This window comes from Hesperophylax consimilis, unplaced genomic scaffold, assembly GCF_061612785.1.
Source record: "Hesperophylax consimilis isolate HC1 unplaced genomic scaffold, BYU_Hcon_1.0 scaffold_33, whole genome shotgun sequence".
NCBI lineage: Eukaryota > Metazoa > Arthropoda > Insecta > Trichoptera > Limnephilidae > Hesperophylax > Hesperophylax consimilis.
In genome coordinates, this window is record NW_028301263.1 from 230,602 (window position 1) to 248,392 (window position 17,791).

General features: G+C 36.0%; 1 protein-coding gene and 1 long non-coding RNA gene across 2 annotated transcripts in view; both read left to right on the top strand.

Annotated features, from left to right (window-relative positions):
• Positions 1 to 17,791, top strand: part of LOC149409197 (uncharacterized) — a 71,229-nt gene that overhangs the window by 25,953 nt on the left and 27,485 nt on the right. The window lies entirely within an intron of this gene.
• On the top strand, positions 13,505 to 16,121 carry LOC149409198 (uncharacterized). Its single transcript, XR_016305241.1, has 3 exons — positions 13,505 to 14,098; positions 15,370 to 15,455; positions 15,785 to 16,121. It is a non-coding gene; the product is annotated as an uncharacterized LOC149409198 (long non-coding RNA).

Consider the following 17,791-nt stretch of genomic DNA (forward strand, 5'->3'; position numbering starts at 1 on the left):
CTAAGCGTATCATCCAAAAACCTGAAAATGCGTCTAGATTTGAAAAAAACTTCGCTCCTTTAATTTTAAACCTAATTTCGTCCATTGAAGGTGTTGGATAATGCGTTCTGCAAATAGCCCTATTTAAATTTCGTGGATCTAGACAAATGCGTAACTGTGAATTTTTTTTTTCTACGACAACTATGGAACTCACCCACGGTGTTGGTTTTTTATATATATATATTGTCCTCTTCCCGTATTATGTTGATCCAGTAAGAAGTTGTTAGACTAAGTTGATCCACCTTTAACACCATATAACTTGGCTATTATGGAATACATCTGAATGAATTGACAACAGTGGTACAATAATTATCAATGTTGCCAGTTTGCCAGAAAAACCATTTGATATACTGTTAGTAAAATTTTCAAAATTTGTATGGAAATCGGATGCATAATTTATGTTGATCTACCCAAATTGGCATACTTATGTTGATCTCATATATATTGATCTATTCCCGTAGTATGTTGATCTACCCAAATTGGCATACTTATGTATGTTGATCTCATATATATTGATCTATTCCCGTAGTATGTTGATCCAGGTAAGAAGTTATTAGACAAAGTTGATCTGTGTCCCTATATATGGTTTTACTAAATGAACCAATCAAGGGGCAATCGGTGGACTGTTCATCACAAGGTTTTATGTGATTCCGTAATCTTTTGTGATATTGAACTCAAAGTATTAGTCTCTAGAGTCGAATATCGCATGAAATGACTGTGAAATGGTACCGTTTCAAATCAAAATGACGTGTGTTGCTTGAATTGTTTATAAGAAATGTATGCGTATTTAGATCTAAACGAAAATTTCGCAAAAACAAATCCATAAAAAAATCATAACTTAGCAGGGGTACACGGGTTCATAGGGTGAGGTTTGTCTAGGTCCTGGCGGCGGATGCGTTTTCCCATCTACTGCGTGGCGGACCGGATCGAAATAAACTGGTTGAGGGATACCTTTCGACCATAAAAATCCAAAATGGCGGAAAAAGGAATAATGTTATGTAGGAAATTTTGAACCTGTATCTTTTACCATCTCTCCTGATTACGCTTCGTGACTTAGTAGGGGAGGCCGGGTTCTTGGTTATAATGGGTAATTAATGGATGATTGGACGCGGTTGGAGCTAACTAAAAACTGTCCAAAGAAGCGAAGCTAGCAGTCCACAATGGAGTGCTGGTACCTACCCTAATATATGTTGCTTGAATTGTTTATAAGAAATGTATGCGTATTTAGATTGAAACGAAACTTTCGCAAAAATCAAATCCATAAAAAATACCTACTGCGTGGCGGGCCGGATCGAAAGAGACTGGTTGAGGGATACCTTTTGACCATCAAAATCCAAAATGGCAGCAAAAGGCATAATGTTATATGGGAAATTTTGAACTTGCATCTATTACCATCTCTCCTGATTACGCTTCGTGACTTAGTAGGGATGATTGGACGAGGTTGGAGCTAACAAAAAACTGTCCAAAGAAGCGAAGCTAGCAGTCCACAATGGAGTGCTGGTACCTACCCTAATATACGGAAGTGAGGCATGGAACTGGCAGAAGAAGGCTGAAAGTAGACTGAATACTGTAGAAATGAGATCCCTGAGGCATATGTACGGTAAAATCATGTATGACAAAATGTGCGTATGCTGTGTCTATTCTACAGATATTTTATTAGAGCCTGTTAAAAGGAGCTAGCAGCATTGATCCCCGGTGCACCGTGCACGTGCTTGATACTCGACGGACCGAGCAGAATACACGTTCACAGTTAAGTTGATGTTATCTATACATATATGAACGGGTCGTTTCTCCGACTCGTTTTATCGTAAGTCGGCTCGCATGTGGAACGAGCTATCAATATAATCCGGGCCTCTTTAAGACCCGCATTAATAAATTCATTCCTACAGCCCCTACCTTAACCCGCCTCATAACGCTGCCCAACCGGTTGGCGACATAGTTTCTATGTATTTAACGTGTAAAGACAGGGGCGCTCTAGTGAGAGGTGTCACATAAATAAATCATACCGCCGAATTTGAATATGGAGACTTACAAAAACTTCCGTCTGGAGCCAGTGAGACTATGGCATCCTCAAAGGAGACCTCAAAGGAGATGACGAGGAGGAAGGTGGGAGAGTACCTGGCTATTCAGATATAACCAAACACTAATTGTAAAATAGTGCAAATTAATTTTAATAAAATTTATTTGAACCCGCGACCTACGGATTGCTAGTCGAGAGCCACCTCAAGTAGTTTGATATGTTTGGTGACTTAGCAGGAGTGCCCGGGTTTATGGGGTGAGGTTTTTTCGGTTCTTGGCGGCGGATGCGCTTGCCTACCAAATGCGTGGTGGGCCGGATCGATTAATCCTCTTTCAACGCATCGCCTTGCAACGCAGTAGGAGAGTTGGAATCTTATGTTTATCACTCGAACACACTGACCCCCAGAATACTACCCACCCATCCATACCTATTTCCTTCCCAGAACTCACTGACCTTCCTTTCTTTCAAAATACCCCCAACACAGCATTCACAAAGATGACATAGGCCTTGAGGGTTACGATTTTCCTTAGGGCCTCCTGTGTGGAGACGATGTAATAAATACAAAAAATAAACAACTATCTCGCTAAAACGTTGGCGGTGACTAATGGTAGGTGTATTGGTTATCTAATATATTGGCTCCCGGGGCGGCGGTACACATAATTGTAATAATTCTCGAGGGCTCTGATGTACAGACATTATGGCTCCTGTTGATTGACGAACATATACTAAAACATCGTTGGTTGGAATCGGTGCTTGAAATGACTTTAGCCATGTTTAGTAAAAAACAAATTGGAATAAATTTTTCAGCAATTTCAATTTAAAATTTGAAAAATTAAATTCTCACCAATCAAATCACCGCAATTTTAATAGGCACATATTATGGATATTACGCTTTGTTTCAACTTAATCATTACAAGAAACTTACGTCGGGAGAGATGGTAAAAGATACATTAAAATAAAATTTTATTCAATCAATGTTCAAAATTTCTCTTATAAAATGACTTAGACAAATCTCACCCCATGAACCCGGGCACCCCTGCTAAGTCACGAAACGTAGTAAATGATGCATTAAAGTTACATTTTTGTTTAATCAAGTTCAAAAGATTTTGTTGATCTCATATATATTGATCTATTCCCGTAGTATGTTGATCCAGGTAAGAAGTTATTAGACAAAGTTGATCTGTGTCCCTATATATGGTTTTACTAAATGAACCAATCAAGGGGGCAATCGGTGGACTGTTCATCACAAGGTTTTATGTGATTCCGTAATCTTTTGTGATATTGAACTCAAAGTATTAGTCTCTAGAGTCGAATATCGCATGAAATGACTGTGAGATGGTACCGTTTCAAATCAAAATGACGTGTGTTTCTTGAATTGTTTATAAGAAATGTATGCGTATTTAGATTGAAACGAAAATTTCGCAAAAACAAATCCATAAAAAAATCATAACTTAGCAGGGGTACACGGGTTCATAGGGTGAGGTTTGTCTAGGTCCTGGCGGCGGATGCGTTTGCCCATCTACTGCGTGGCGGGCCGGATCGAAAGAAACTGGTTGAGGGATACCTTTCGACCATAAAAATCCAAAATGGCGGCAAAAGGAATAATGTTATGTAGAAAATTTTGAACTTGTATCTTTTACCATCTCTCCTGATTACGCTTCGTGACTTAGTAGGGGAGGCCGGGTTCTTGGTTATAATGGGTAATTAATGGATGATTGGACGCGGTTGGAGGTAACTAAAAACTGTCCAAAGAAGCGAAGCTAGCAGTCCACAATGTAGTGCTGGTACCTACCCTAATATATGGAAATGAGGCATGGAACTGGCAGAAGAAGGCTGAAAGTAGACTGAATACTGTAGAAATGAGATCCCTGAGGCATATGTACGGTAAAATCATGTATGACAAAATGTGCGTATGCTGTGTCTATTCTACAGATATTTTATTAGAGCCTGTTAAAAGGAGCTAGCAGCATTGATCCCCGGTGCACCGTGCACGTGCTTGATACTCGACGGACCGAGCGGAATACACGTTCACAGTTAAGTTGATGTTATCTATACATATATGAACGGGTCGTTTCTCCGACTCGTTTTATCGTAAGTCGGCTCGCATGTGGAACGGAGCTATCAATATAATCCGGGCCTCTTTAAGACCCGCATTAATAAATTCCTATCCTACAGCCCCTACCTTAACCCGCCTCATAACGCTGCCCAACCGGTTGGCGACATAGTTTCTATGTATTTAACGTGTAAAGACAGGGGCGCTCTAGTGAGAGGTGTCACATAAAAAAATCATACCGCCGAATTTGAATATGGAGGCTTACAAAAACTTCCGTCTGGAGCCAGTGAGACTATGGCATCCTCAAAGGAGACCTCAAAGGAGATGACGAGGAGGAAGGTGGGAGAGTACCTGGCTATTCAGATATAACCAAACACTAAATTGTAAAATAGTGCAAATTAATTTTAATAAAATTTATTTGAACCCGCGACCTACGGATTGCTAGTCGAGAGCCACCTCAAGTAGTTTGATATGTTTGGTGACTTAGCAGGAGTGCCCGGGTTTATGGGGTGAGGTTTGTTCGGTTCTTGGCGGCGGATGCGCTTGCCTACCAAATGCGTGGTGGGCCGGATCGATTAATCCTCTTTCAACGCATCGCCTTGCAACGCAGTAGGAGAGTTGGAATCTTATGTTTATCACTCGAACACACTGACCCCCAGAATACTACCCACCCATCCATACCTATTTCCTTCCCAGAACTCACTGACCTTCCTTTCTTTCAAAATACCCCCAACACAGCATTCACAAAGATGACATAGGCCTTGAGGGTTACGATTTTCCTTAGGGCCTCCTGTGTGGAGACGATGTAAAAAAATACAAAAAATAAACAACTATCTCGCTAAATCGTTGGCGGTGACTAATGGTAGGTGTATTGGTTATCTAATAAATGGCTCCCGGGGCGGCGGTACACATAATTGTAATAATTCTCGAGGGCTCTGATGTACAGACATTATGGCTCCTGTTGATTGACGAACATATACTAAAACATCGTTGGTTGGAATCGGTGCTTGAAATGACTTTAGCCATGTTTAGTAAAAAACAAATTGGAATAAATTTTTCAGCAATTTCAATTTAAAATTTGAAAAATTAAATTCTCACCAATCTAATCACCGCAATTTTAATAGGCACATATTATGGATATTACGCTTTGTTTCAACTTAATCATTACAAGAAACTTACGTCGCGAGAGATGGTAAAAGATACATTAAAATAAAATTTTATTCAATCAATGTTCAAAATTTCTCTTATAAAATGACTTAGACAAATCTCACCCCATGAACCCGGGCACCCCTGCTAAGTCACGAAACGTAGTAAATGATGCATTAAAATTACATTTTTGTTTAATCAAGTTCAAAAGATTTTTTAAGCATGGATTTGTCGTTTTTGAAAGTTCCATTTCAATATAAATACGCGTGAGGCAGTCTATCCTCTTTAAGTACTAAGTCATTTTCATAGAATATGGATGTTCTAACGGAATCTAAAAAGTACCACAACGCGCGCGAAATTGGCGGTTACAAGTTACAACACATGCAAGCGGTCAAGTTTGTCAGAAATATATAGATCAACAAAATAAATCGTGTAAAATGTATATGCGACCGAAAAATGGGCGTGGCTTACAGCAAAATCTCGATGACACAAGTTGATCTGTAGGGATTTACATATGTATGCCAGCTTGGGTAGTGGATCAACATATCCGGGGTGGATCAACAAATGCAAACGGATCAACATATACCTGGCGTACCGTCGCGCGAGATCAACATAGTACGAGAGGGGATAAATATATATATATATATATATATATATATATATATATATATATATATATATATATATATATATATATATATATATATATATATATATTTATATATTGACCTCTTCCCGTAGTATGTTGATCCAGTAAGAAGTTGTTAGACTATGTTGATCCACCTTTAACACCATATAACTTGGCTATTGTGGAATACATCTGAATGAATTGACAACAGTGGTACAATAATTATCAATGTTGCCAGTTTGCCAGAAAAACCATTTGATATACTGTTCATAAAATTTTCTAAATTTGTATGGAAATCGGATGCATAATTTATGTTGATCTACCTAAATTGGCATACTTATGTTGATCTCATATATATTGATCTATTCCCGTAGTATGTTGATCCAGGTAAGAAGTTATTGGACAAAGTTGATCTGTGTCCCTATATATGGTTTTACTAAATGAACCAATCAAGAGCAATCGGTGGACTGTTCATCACAAGGTTTTATCTGATTCCGTAATCTTTTGTGATATTGAACTCAAAGTATTAGTCTCTAGAGTCGGATATCGCATGAAATGACTGTGAGATGGTACCGTTTCAAATCAAAATGACGTGTTCATTCGACTGTTTGTTGCTTGAATTGTTTATAAGAAATGTATGCGTATTTAGATTGAAACGAAACTTTCGCAAAAATCAAATCCATTAAAAAAATACCTACTGCGTGGCGGGCCGGATCGAAAGAGACTGGTTGAGGGATACCTTTTGACCATCAAAATCCAAAATGGCGGCAAAAGGCATAATGTTATATGGGAAATATTGAACTTGCATCTATTACCATCTCTCCTGATTACGCTTCGTGACTTAGTAGGGGTGGCCGGGTTCTTGGTTATAATGGGTAATTAATGGATGATTGGACGAGGTTGGAGCTAAGAAAAAACTGTCCAAAGAAGCGAAGCTAGCAGTCCACAATGGAGTGCTGGTACCTACCCTAATATATGGAAGTGAGGCATGGAACTGGCAGAAGAAGGCTGAAAGTAGACTGAATACTGTAGAAATGAGATCCCTGAGGCATATGTACGGTAAAATCATGTATGACGAAATGTGCGTATGCTGTGTCTATTCTACAGATATTTTATTAGAGCCTGTTAAAAGGAGCTAGCAGCATTGATCCCCAGTGCACCGTGCACGTGCTTGATACTCGACAACTGCTTGATACTCGACAACTCGACGGACACGAGCGGATTGATGTTATCGATACATATATGAACGGGTCGTTTCTCCGACTCGTTTTATCGTAAGTCGGCTCGTATGTGGAACGAGCTATCGGCATCTGTTTTTCTTCCTCAATATAATCCGGGCCTCTTTAAGACCCGCATTAATAAATTCATTCCTACAGACCCTATCTTAATCCGCCCCATAACGCTGCCCAACTGGGTGGAGACATAGTTTCTATGTATTTAACGTATAAAGACAAGGGCACTCTTGTGAGAGGTGTCACATAAAAAAGTCATACCTCCGAATTTGAATATAGAGACATACAAAATGATCTATATTATAAGCAATGAATCCACCCATCTTTTATCGATTATCACATTATTTTAGAATTTAAAAAAACTCGTAAGCTTAATAATCGCAGAACTCAACTCAACTTCAAATATTAATATTCTGTATAAACGATTGTTACATCTTACCGGAGATGACCAGATAAATCATCAAAATGATAATTCATCACATCTTTAAAAAGTTATGTAAAGTCATGGAAAGTGATGAAACAAAAACATTATTAACTGGGTTAAGTAGGTTAGGTTAGGTTAGGTTTAAATTTTTTATTCATCGTTTCTAATGACTTTACATCACTTTTTAAAGGTGTGTTGAATTGTCACTGTGTTGAGTTATCATGGAACCCTTACCGGAAATGTTTATATTTTAAAGTTCTCTAAATAAAATGAAATGCTCTTAAAAGAAACATCTCATATTTAATATTATACAACAATATGACCGGAAGTCGGCATCTTTCTTTGAAATAAATAAATCATAAACTAAAAAACAGCTACAAGGTGGTTACAAATGCAATTATATTTAATCAATTTGTTCGATTATATTTTATATGAAGTTTTTGTTACAGTGGGCCAAATGAATTCTATATGTGGCCAATTGAACCAATTCAACCAAAGTTGTCCAATTTTAATAACTTCGACGAGGAAAAGAAGTTTTTTAATTAGTTGAATAATAATTTTTCAAAATTTCAATTATGTTTAACGTAATACACTATCTGGCATCAAGAAAATCAGTCTAGTCACGAACTGTAACTATTTAGTGTAATAAAATAAAAAATAAAATTATGTTTATATCATAGTTTGCTTTAATCTCAATAAAAAAGAAGGAAAAAAGTTTTTTTTTTATGAATGAGATAAAACTTTCCCCCAAACAACGTGTATATTTAACTAACTAACTAATTAACGATCACGCCGTTTCCCCGCAGGGGTAGACAGAGAGGACGGACCGCCAAACAACTCGGTCTTGGCACACACTTCTTGCCTCATTCACATTCATACATCGTCTCATAATACTCTTCTATTATTCTGACTCTTGACATGACCCGACTCGAGTATCTGATTCACTTGATCGTGCCATGTCTTCCTCGGGCTTCCCCGACTTCTGCTACCATTCACATTTGCATCATATATCCTCTTTACACACTCCTATCTTCGCTCATTCGCTCTACATGCCCAAACCATCTAAGCGTCCCTTTCTTAATCTTACTCATTACGCTTACATCAGCCTTGCACTCTTTGCGGATCTCCACATTCCTCACACGATCAAACATGGTTTAACCACACATACGCCTCAGGGATCTCATTTATGAATTAAAATTAAAATAGCAACTTCACATTAGGAACGAGAGGACAACGAACAAATAAGTACATTGACTAAGTGTTACGGACGGACATGCACTTGAGCAAGACTTGGGAGCTGTATTCACAGAAACTTAAAAAAAAAAACTGACGTTTAGTTGTAGTACTGGGTCAATTGTACTGGTATCCCCCGAAAACATAAAAACATAAACAATATAAACTAATTTTTGAAAAGAAAGACAAACATTCCCGGGTTAAGAATAACCTGGCAATATTTGAAAATCTCCTACTACCACCACAGTCAGCTGAAAATGTTGCTTATGTTGTGATGGGGGACTTAGCCAGCCCAGGAATTGAACACACTATGCCTGGGTGGGACCCAAACGCGATGTCAACTCGGCCACCGACCGGTCTAAAATATGGCAGAAATCGCTCCAGTGGATAAATAATAAAATGTAGTTTATACCCATTTAAAAAAAAAATCGTCTAAAGAAACAGAAAAATTTTTAAAACAGTAATAAATAAAATACATTCTGGAATCGTTAATAAGTCGTTATGAAATATTTAGCCGTGTTAAGTAATCAATAGTATCGTGGTGGCAAAACGTGGAATTCCATAGCCGTTTTTAATTTATTAAAAATATTTATGATATCAAAGACAAAACAATTAAATGTATTCTAATCAGGGTGTCGTTATATCCCGGCCGGCGGCTAGAGACTTAGAGTATTATTACTTTAAGGCCTGAGTCCGCAGGTGCATTATCTTAACAACGAAGAGTAGGTCTGATCAAATTCACAATACAGTATTATTTTATTAACAAAATTAGTTTTCATACAGAGAATATCCAAAAAAACGTTTTTAGTGTATAAAAACATATCGGCTTCTTTGTCTGGATGTGGTGTGATTTCATTTGTATTTTTTTATGAAACATTAATATGAATCATCGAGGAATTATCAAAATTTAAATAAAAAAATATTGAAGTGTTTTACGCTCTCCTCTAGCTGGTATTAGTATAGCACTGCACGTGTCATCCATAAACTGTGAAACAAATCAGCCTCTCGTTGGGTGGTCATGTTAAATGAATGTTATTCACTGACACTATTTCTGTTTTCATTTAAAAAAAAAAAAATGAATATCACACCAGTCCCTGTCCCCTGAGTCCCTGGAGCCAGTGAGACTATGGCATCCCAAATCGGGGTTGTCGTGAGACTGAAGATATTGTGAACCTCGAAGGAGATGACGAGGAGGAAGTTGGGATAGTACCTGGCTATTCAGATCTGGTTGCCAAACACTAATTGTAAAATAGTACAAATTAATTTTAGTAAAATTTATTTCAGCCCGCGACCTTCGGATTGCTAGTCGATAGCCTTACCCCTCGATAACAGAGGCCGTCATTTAGGTACGTTTTAAATTATGTTTTACATTTGAAAGTAGACGTTTATCACAATTTGGGAGGAGGGTATGTGTACCACGGCCCCGGGAACCATTTATTGGATAACCCACACTTCTGCCATAGGTCTCCCCAAGTTGTTTGATATGTTTGGTGACTTATCAGGAGTGCCCGATTTTATGGGATGAGGTATGTGAGGGGCTTGGCGGCGGATGCGCCTGCCTAATAACTGCGTGGTGGGCCGGATCGATTAGTCCTCTTTCAACGCATCGCCTTGCAACGCAGTAGGAGAGTTAGATTCTTATGTATATCACTCAAACACACTGAACCCCAGATTACTACCCACCCATCAAACCTATTTACTTCCCAGAACTCACTCTCCTTCCTTTCCTTCAAAATTCCCCCAACACAGCATTCACAAAGATGACATAGGCCCTGAGGGTTACGATTTTCCTCAGGGCCTCCTGTGTGGAAATGATGTAAAAAATATAAGAAATAAACAACAATCTCGCTAAAGGTTGGCCGTGACCTATGGTAGGGGTGTTGGTTATCTAATAAATGGTTCCCGGGGCGGCGGTACACATAATTGTAATAGTTCTCGAGGGCTCTGATGTACAGACATTATGGCTCCTGTTGATTGACGAACATATACTAAAACATCGTTGGTTGGAATCGGTGCTTGAAATGACTTTAGCCATGTTTAATAAACAACAAATTTAAATAAATTTATAGCAATTTTAATTTAAAATTTGAAATTATTAAATTCTCACCAATCTAATCGCCGCAATTTTAATAGGCACATATTATGGATATTACGCTTTGTTTCAACTTAATCATTACAAGAAACTTAAGTCGGGAGAGATGGTAAAAGATACATTAAAATAAAATTTTATTCAATCAAAGTTCAAAATTTCTCTTATAAAATAACCCAGACAAACCTCACCCCATGAACCCGGGCACCCCTGCTAAGTCACGAAACGTAGTAAATGATGTATTAAATTTACAATTTTTGTTTAATCAAGTTCAAAAGATTTTTTTAGCATGGATTTGATGTTTGCGAAAGTTTTTCAATATAAATACTCGTGAGGCAGTCTATCCTCTTTAAGTACAAAGTCATTTTCATAGAATATGGATGTTCTAACACAATCTAAAAAGTACCACAACGCGCGCGAAATCTGCGGTTTTCAATTTACAACGCATGCAAGCCGTCAAGTTTGTCAGAAATATATAGATCAACAAAATAAATCGTGTAAAATGTATATGCGACCGAAAAATGGGCGTGGCTTACAGCTAAATCTCGATGACACAAGTTGATCTATAGGGATTTACATATGTATGCCAGCTTGGGTAATGGATCAACATATCCGAGGTGGATCAACAAATGCAGACGGATCAACATATACCTGGCGTACCGTCGCGCAAGATCAACATAGTACGAGAGGGGATAAATATATATATATATATATATATTATTTATTTATATTTAGTGTGTTTAGTGAACTGTATATTATATATTTATGTTGTGTATTTGTAATTCTTTGGTAAATAAATATTAACCTACACATACACAAATACAAATACTCCACACACTCTCTACTTGACACTGGCCAGAACACTCCACTGGGGTGAAAAGCCATTTAAAAAAAATAAAAAAAAAGAAGAAAAAGAGAGTTCATTGAGGACGGATTATAATTATTTGCACACCCATTTGTGGCATTTGAAAGAGGTGAACCATTGGGATTTAAGAGCAGTGAGTTGTGTTGTTGCTGATCGTATCCAGGAGCCGGTTTAGAGATAGCGTTTTTGTATGTGAATTTAGTTGAACGAGAAGAAGTTGTTGTAGAAGAGGGAAGAGGGTTGGATGAGGAGTTGCTGGATAAAGCCTCAGCAAATGATTTTTTGACAGGCGGGAATAGTTTAGAAGCCTGCAGAAAAGACAAGTTCTGAGAGGCCATAGAAATTTTAATATTTTTTTGGCGAGATTGTTCTGGGCAAGAAGTGTTGATAGCTGTATGTGAGCCCGAGCAGTTAAAACATTTGGGTGAGGAGGAAGAAGGACATTGGTCAGCTGCGTGGTTTTCTCCACATTTAAAACATCTGGGTTGAGATCTGCATGCAGCTTTGGTATGACCAAAACGGCAGCAATAAGGAAGTTGAGTAAAAAATATTTTGACTTATAAAAAATATGTTCATGTAGATCAAAAAATATCGATTCTAAATATATAAATATATTTCTATATTATTATTCTTAGAATTAGTTAAACGTTCTTGAAAAAGCATTCAATAGCAATAGAGTGTATACGCTCCACGATTGGTCGAAAGAATTCTGACGTCACATGTGTCGTGATTGTACGTACAACCAGTGGCGGCCAGCTAATATGTGCTCCCGAGCGCCGAACAACCAACAAGATTTCCGACATGACTAATCACAATACGAAACTCGGTTCGGTTATAATATCTCATTCAAAAGGTACCTACTTATTAAGCGCGCTTAACTTGCAGACCGACTTTGACTTGTGCCTATGTTCGTAGCAGTTCGTTTTCGATTGCGATCCAAAATTTAACTGCTTTGTCGCATATTCTGTGGAACAGTCGAAAGCGTGGGTACATACCAGTTCATACTATTCTTTGCAAATAATACCATATCATGGACGGCGTTCGGGGTTTTACCACCACATCAGAAGGAACGGTTTATTCAGTAGAAAGTTAAACTAAAACGCGTATGTTTAATGTTATTGTCGATATCGTGGTTTCAATTTACCATCTGCTATTTTCAGCGAATGTTTCGCTTCTTGGATACAAGCATTTAAGATAAAACATGTCATTAAGAGATGAGTGATGGTCAGATTACTTATTATCAGTTTAGTCAGTACTCGCCGTTGCCGGGCACGGTCTGTTGAATTAAAAAATGTTCTTACTCTGCGAAAGTTTTTAAGTTTAATTGCAGGTTATATCGATCTTGTATATCAATTATTAATAGGGTTATCAATTGCAGGTTACTAATTTATGATTACTTTTGTGTTTGTTCAAAGTATAAATTAAGAATGAGTTTGAATGTGGAATACATTAAGAACAATAGGTCGAGTTTTGAAAACAAAGTGATAATAAAAAATGCCTGTCCACCTAAAATCTGAACTGATAATAAAACAAGAGTGAAAATCTGGATCGAAGAAGTTTACTCAATCATTTAACAAAACAATGTATAACAAAGCTTCGTAGCTCTGTGCATGTGATCAATTGAAGAGTTTATTTTGTTTTACGTGTTAAATTTACGATGTTGATTCAGTTTGGACAATCAGCGGTGTTACTGATGTAACTCACCTTTCTTAAAAAATCAAAAAACATAATTCTTGTCATTTACATTTACTAAAAGTTTTGAGCTTAAGGCGACACAATACCCTGATAACGGGGATTTGCCCCGACGCTCACATTTTAATTATTTCTGATGAGCTTATTACTAAATTCTTAAATGTTTCTAGAGGGATTCGAAGGGATGCAAGTTATTTATATTTAAGATTAATAAAAACAGGACCTTACAATTAAATATATTATGTAAAACGATAAGTACATTTTATTAAATGTAAAATGTTGTAAGATAAGCGGCAAGTACCAGATTTTATTTTTCTAGACGATGAATTAGTAACTTCCCGACGACTCCCTCACAAAAGATTAGAGATTTTATTAATGTATTCATAAGAATTAATTAAAATAAAAACACTCGCGAAAATCCAATTTCTGGCCAGATACACGAAAAACGACCGCCAGTACTTCAAAACTCTCTATTGTGCGTAGTATATTTGTGTGCGGGTTGACAAGGAGTTACTACGTATTGATTCAGACGCCGCGAAAGTTCCGGCCTGTAAGGTCGTGTCACCCGGCCGGTCGCTCCGGTCATTTCTTTTACGTATTTTTTTATTTAATCAAACAATTACTTTGCAATCTATTAGTGAAATTTTCTGTTTTTTATAATTTAACTTCTTCCTCAAGTGAGTAAAGGTTTTTTATATAAATAATAAATATAAATATAAATAATAACCAATACAAAAGAATACATTGTTAAATGCGTAAATGTGTAGGCACTTGAGAAAAAAGATGACACTAAAGTATTGACGTTATGTTATTATGTATCATTTCTAGCCCAAGTAGACTTTTTTACTATTAATCTTTTTTTTCACGCGACGCGGCTGTCTGTCCGGTTGTCACAACCAGCGGCACAGAATGTTATAGAGTGCCCCTTCACTAGAATCGTTTTCCTAGTTTTATTTATTTACGCCCTACTGGGCTTTTACATTAATTTCTAATTATACATTCATGTTAGTTGTAACAATGGAATATCTAATAAATTATGGTAAAATAAAAGGAGTTTTTTTACTAAGGAGTGGTATTCTCTTATATTTCAATAAAGTGTTTGTGAAGAGTTCGTTTCATTACTAATACTCCAGGGCAATTACCGATTCGCGATCGTAATTATTCCGGTAGTCCCAATTTTTTTTTTATGTTTTATAAACTGGTCCCCTGATGTAAAATCTGAGTTTCCGACCTTGGCACACCTGTGCTCGCGCCGCCATTTTGAAAAAAACCGGCCGAAATCGCTCCAAAATCTAGTTTTTCCAAAATATCTCATTCCCAATGCAAATTTCGGCTAAATTAGGTAAACAATTAAAGTAGAACATAAAATTACTTACTACTTTTGTGTCAACAATTTTCTTCAATCTCTAATAGGTACCGAGGTAGAAAGTCGTAAAGGTGCGTATATTTTTGAAAAAAACAAGTTTTTTGCGCGACTAGCTTTTGTTTTTTGTAAATATCTCGTTTCCAGTACAATTTTGTGAAAAAATTATTGATACTAATTTTGTAGAAAATAAAATTTCATAAAATAAATAGGTATTTAATTTATGTGTTTTAACTCTAATATGTATCCAAGCTCTTATCCACCAAAACCAGTTAAATTACACAACAACAAATTTTTGAAATTCGAAAGTTTTTTTTTCCATAAAACAAAAACTCTACATCGAAAGTTTTTCTCCATACAGACAATTAGACATATGTCACCTATAAAGTACCTAAAGTCATTCGAATATTAAAAAGAGTCATTAATCTTTTAAGTTTAGATTGTTAGATCATTTGTTGTAGATAGAATTGTGCAATTATCTCCCCAAGTTACTGCACTTACTTACGTTGAAATGATTTTCAAAGTTAAGGTAAAATTGAACCAATTTATAATAAATCTCTTGGCTAATATATACTTACGTTTCAGTTAAATATGGGAAAACAGAAGACAAAAGAAGTTTTATCCCGAACAAAATTACGGCACCAAGGAAAATGTTTAACGGAATGGAGAAGGTACTACTTAAATACACACATAAAAATAGATCTTTGGGATACGTTTTTTACAGAACATAATTGTACAATGTCAGCTTAAATAATTTTATATATGTAGATATATACATATATACGCAGTCGATAAACTTCTGAGCATATTGAATTTGGAATATAAGAAGTAAATTAATTTTGATTTCCGGTGACATATTTTTATTTTTACCGAAATGCATTTTTTACACCAAATAAGCTCAGGAATTGTTAGTGAAAGTTTGTCGGGCATGTCTTAATACATCTCTATATAATTAGGGAATAGAGACAGTATAAATAATTAACAATATTTCTCATTTTAGGAAAAATTCCGCAAGACTTCATCCAGATAATATTGCAAATAATAAAGAAAATACGAGTATTGTGTTAAACACTATACCGACACTCAACATGGTAATTTTTTCACAATTTCTGTAAATATAAAGTAAATAATATTAATTTTATATGATTAAATAAGCGCTCTAAAAAAATTAACAAAAACTGACATTATTTTTCAGTACGGACCAGAGATGAATGAACCTGAAAAGTTTTCACTATTTGCTGGCTCTAGTTCTTATGACACTAACGTGCATGCCGTTTCCAGCCCCTTATAGCTAGGTCTGACGCAGGCATGACGATTGTTGTCAACTGATATGTTCTCACAACAATAATTGTTGAAGAAAAATAAAATTAAGGAATGAAATTTAAAACAGTTTACCTCTGTTTCAATTTTTGGCCTGGTTTTGGTGGATTAGAGCTTGGATACGTATTAGAATTAAAACACATAAATTATATACCTATTTATTTTATAAAATTTTATTTTCTACAAAATTAGTATCAATAATTTTTACACAAAATTGTACTGGAAACGAGATATTTACAAAAAATCAAAGCTAGTCGCGCAAAAAACTTGTTTTTTTCAAAAATATACGCACCTTTACGACTTTCTACCTCGGTACCTATTAGAGATTGAAGAAAATTGTTTTCACAAAAGTTGTAGGTAATTTTATGTTTTACTTTAATTATCTAGCTAATTTAGCCAAAATTTGCATTGAGAATGAGATATTTTGGAAAAACTAGATTTTGGCGCGATTACAGCCGGTTTTTTTTAAATGGTGGCGCGAGCACAGGTGCGCCATGGTCGGAAATTCAGATTATACATCATGGGATCAGTTTATAAAACATATAAAAAAATTGGGACTACCGGAATAATTACGATCGCAACCCCCTTTTTGGCGCTATGTGTACTGGCCTATAATACGGAATCCCCAAATATATCGACAACATTCTCACATTTATAACCCAGATAACATGTAGGTACGTTTATCATCAACAAATCAATACAAAAACCGACCAATATCATATAACAACAAAGGCAAAGGCATATGGCAACAAAGAAAAAAAGAACAGGTATCCGCTAGTAAGCAGGGTGAAAAAAATCAAAGGCAGAATAAAGAACACAGAAAAAATGTGCAATTAATGCTTGCTTCTAGACTCAGCAATATACCACCTCTATCTATATTACAGCAGGTAATTTATACACTTGTATATTCCCGTCTATACGTACTTATACGCTCGGGTGTATAATTCCAAAATTTGATTGAAAAGTGAATTAACATAATGTTTCTAATATTGTTTTTATTTAATCACGAAAATACTTAATATATCAATAATCCGATGCCGAAAGGACCGATTTCACCGGAGAAAAATTCTGAGCAAGTAATAACTGATTTAAACATATAATTTTATTATGAACGTATTGAAGTCGTAAAAAATTTTCAAATACATATTTCCCATACATATTGTTTTCAATTATATATCCGTAATAGAAATTTTAAACCGTTAAATATTTATGTTATAAACAGAAAGCCTACCTCAAACATTAACGAATTCTTAATGTATCATGAATCTATTTTAAATAACTGTACAGATGATACCCTTATCTTTGGTGATTTCAACATTGACATTCTTCAAAAAAATAATACATCTCTTAAATACATCAACACGCTAGACTCATACAACTGTTTCATATGTAACACATCCTATCCTACACGAGTAACAGATACCTCTACTTCTCTAATAGACCATATCATCTCAAACAGACAAAATATTTCCTCAACTACTGCAAATATAGATGCCTACCTAAGTGATCATAACATTTTGATATTAGATTACCAAAACAGCTTGAAACATCACACTAATAATAGAATACATTCTTTTTCAAACAACACCAAAACCGATAAAAACATGTTAAAAACATATGTAGAATCCCACAACTTTCCACACGAAACCACCAGTAATGCCAATGAAATCTGTAATAATTTTAATGA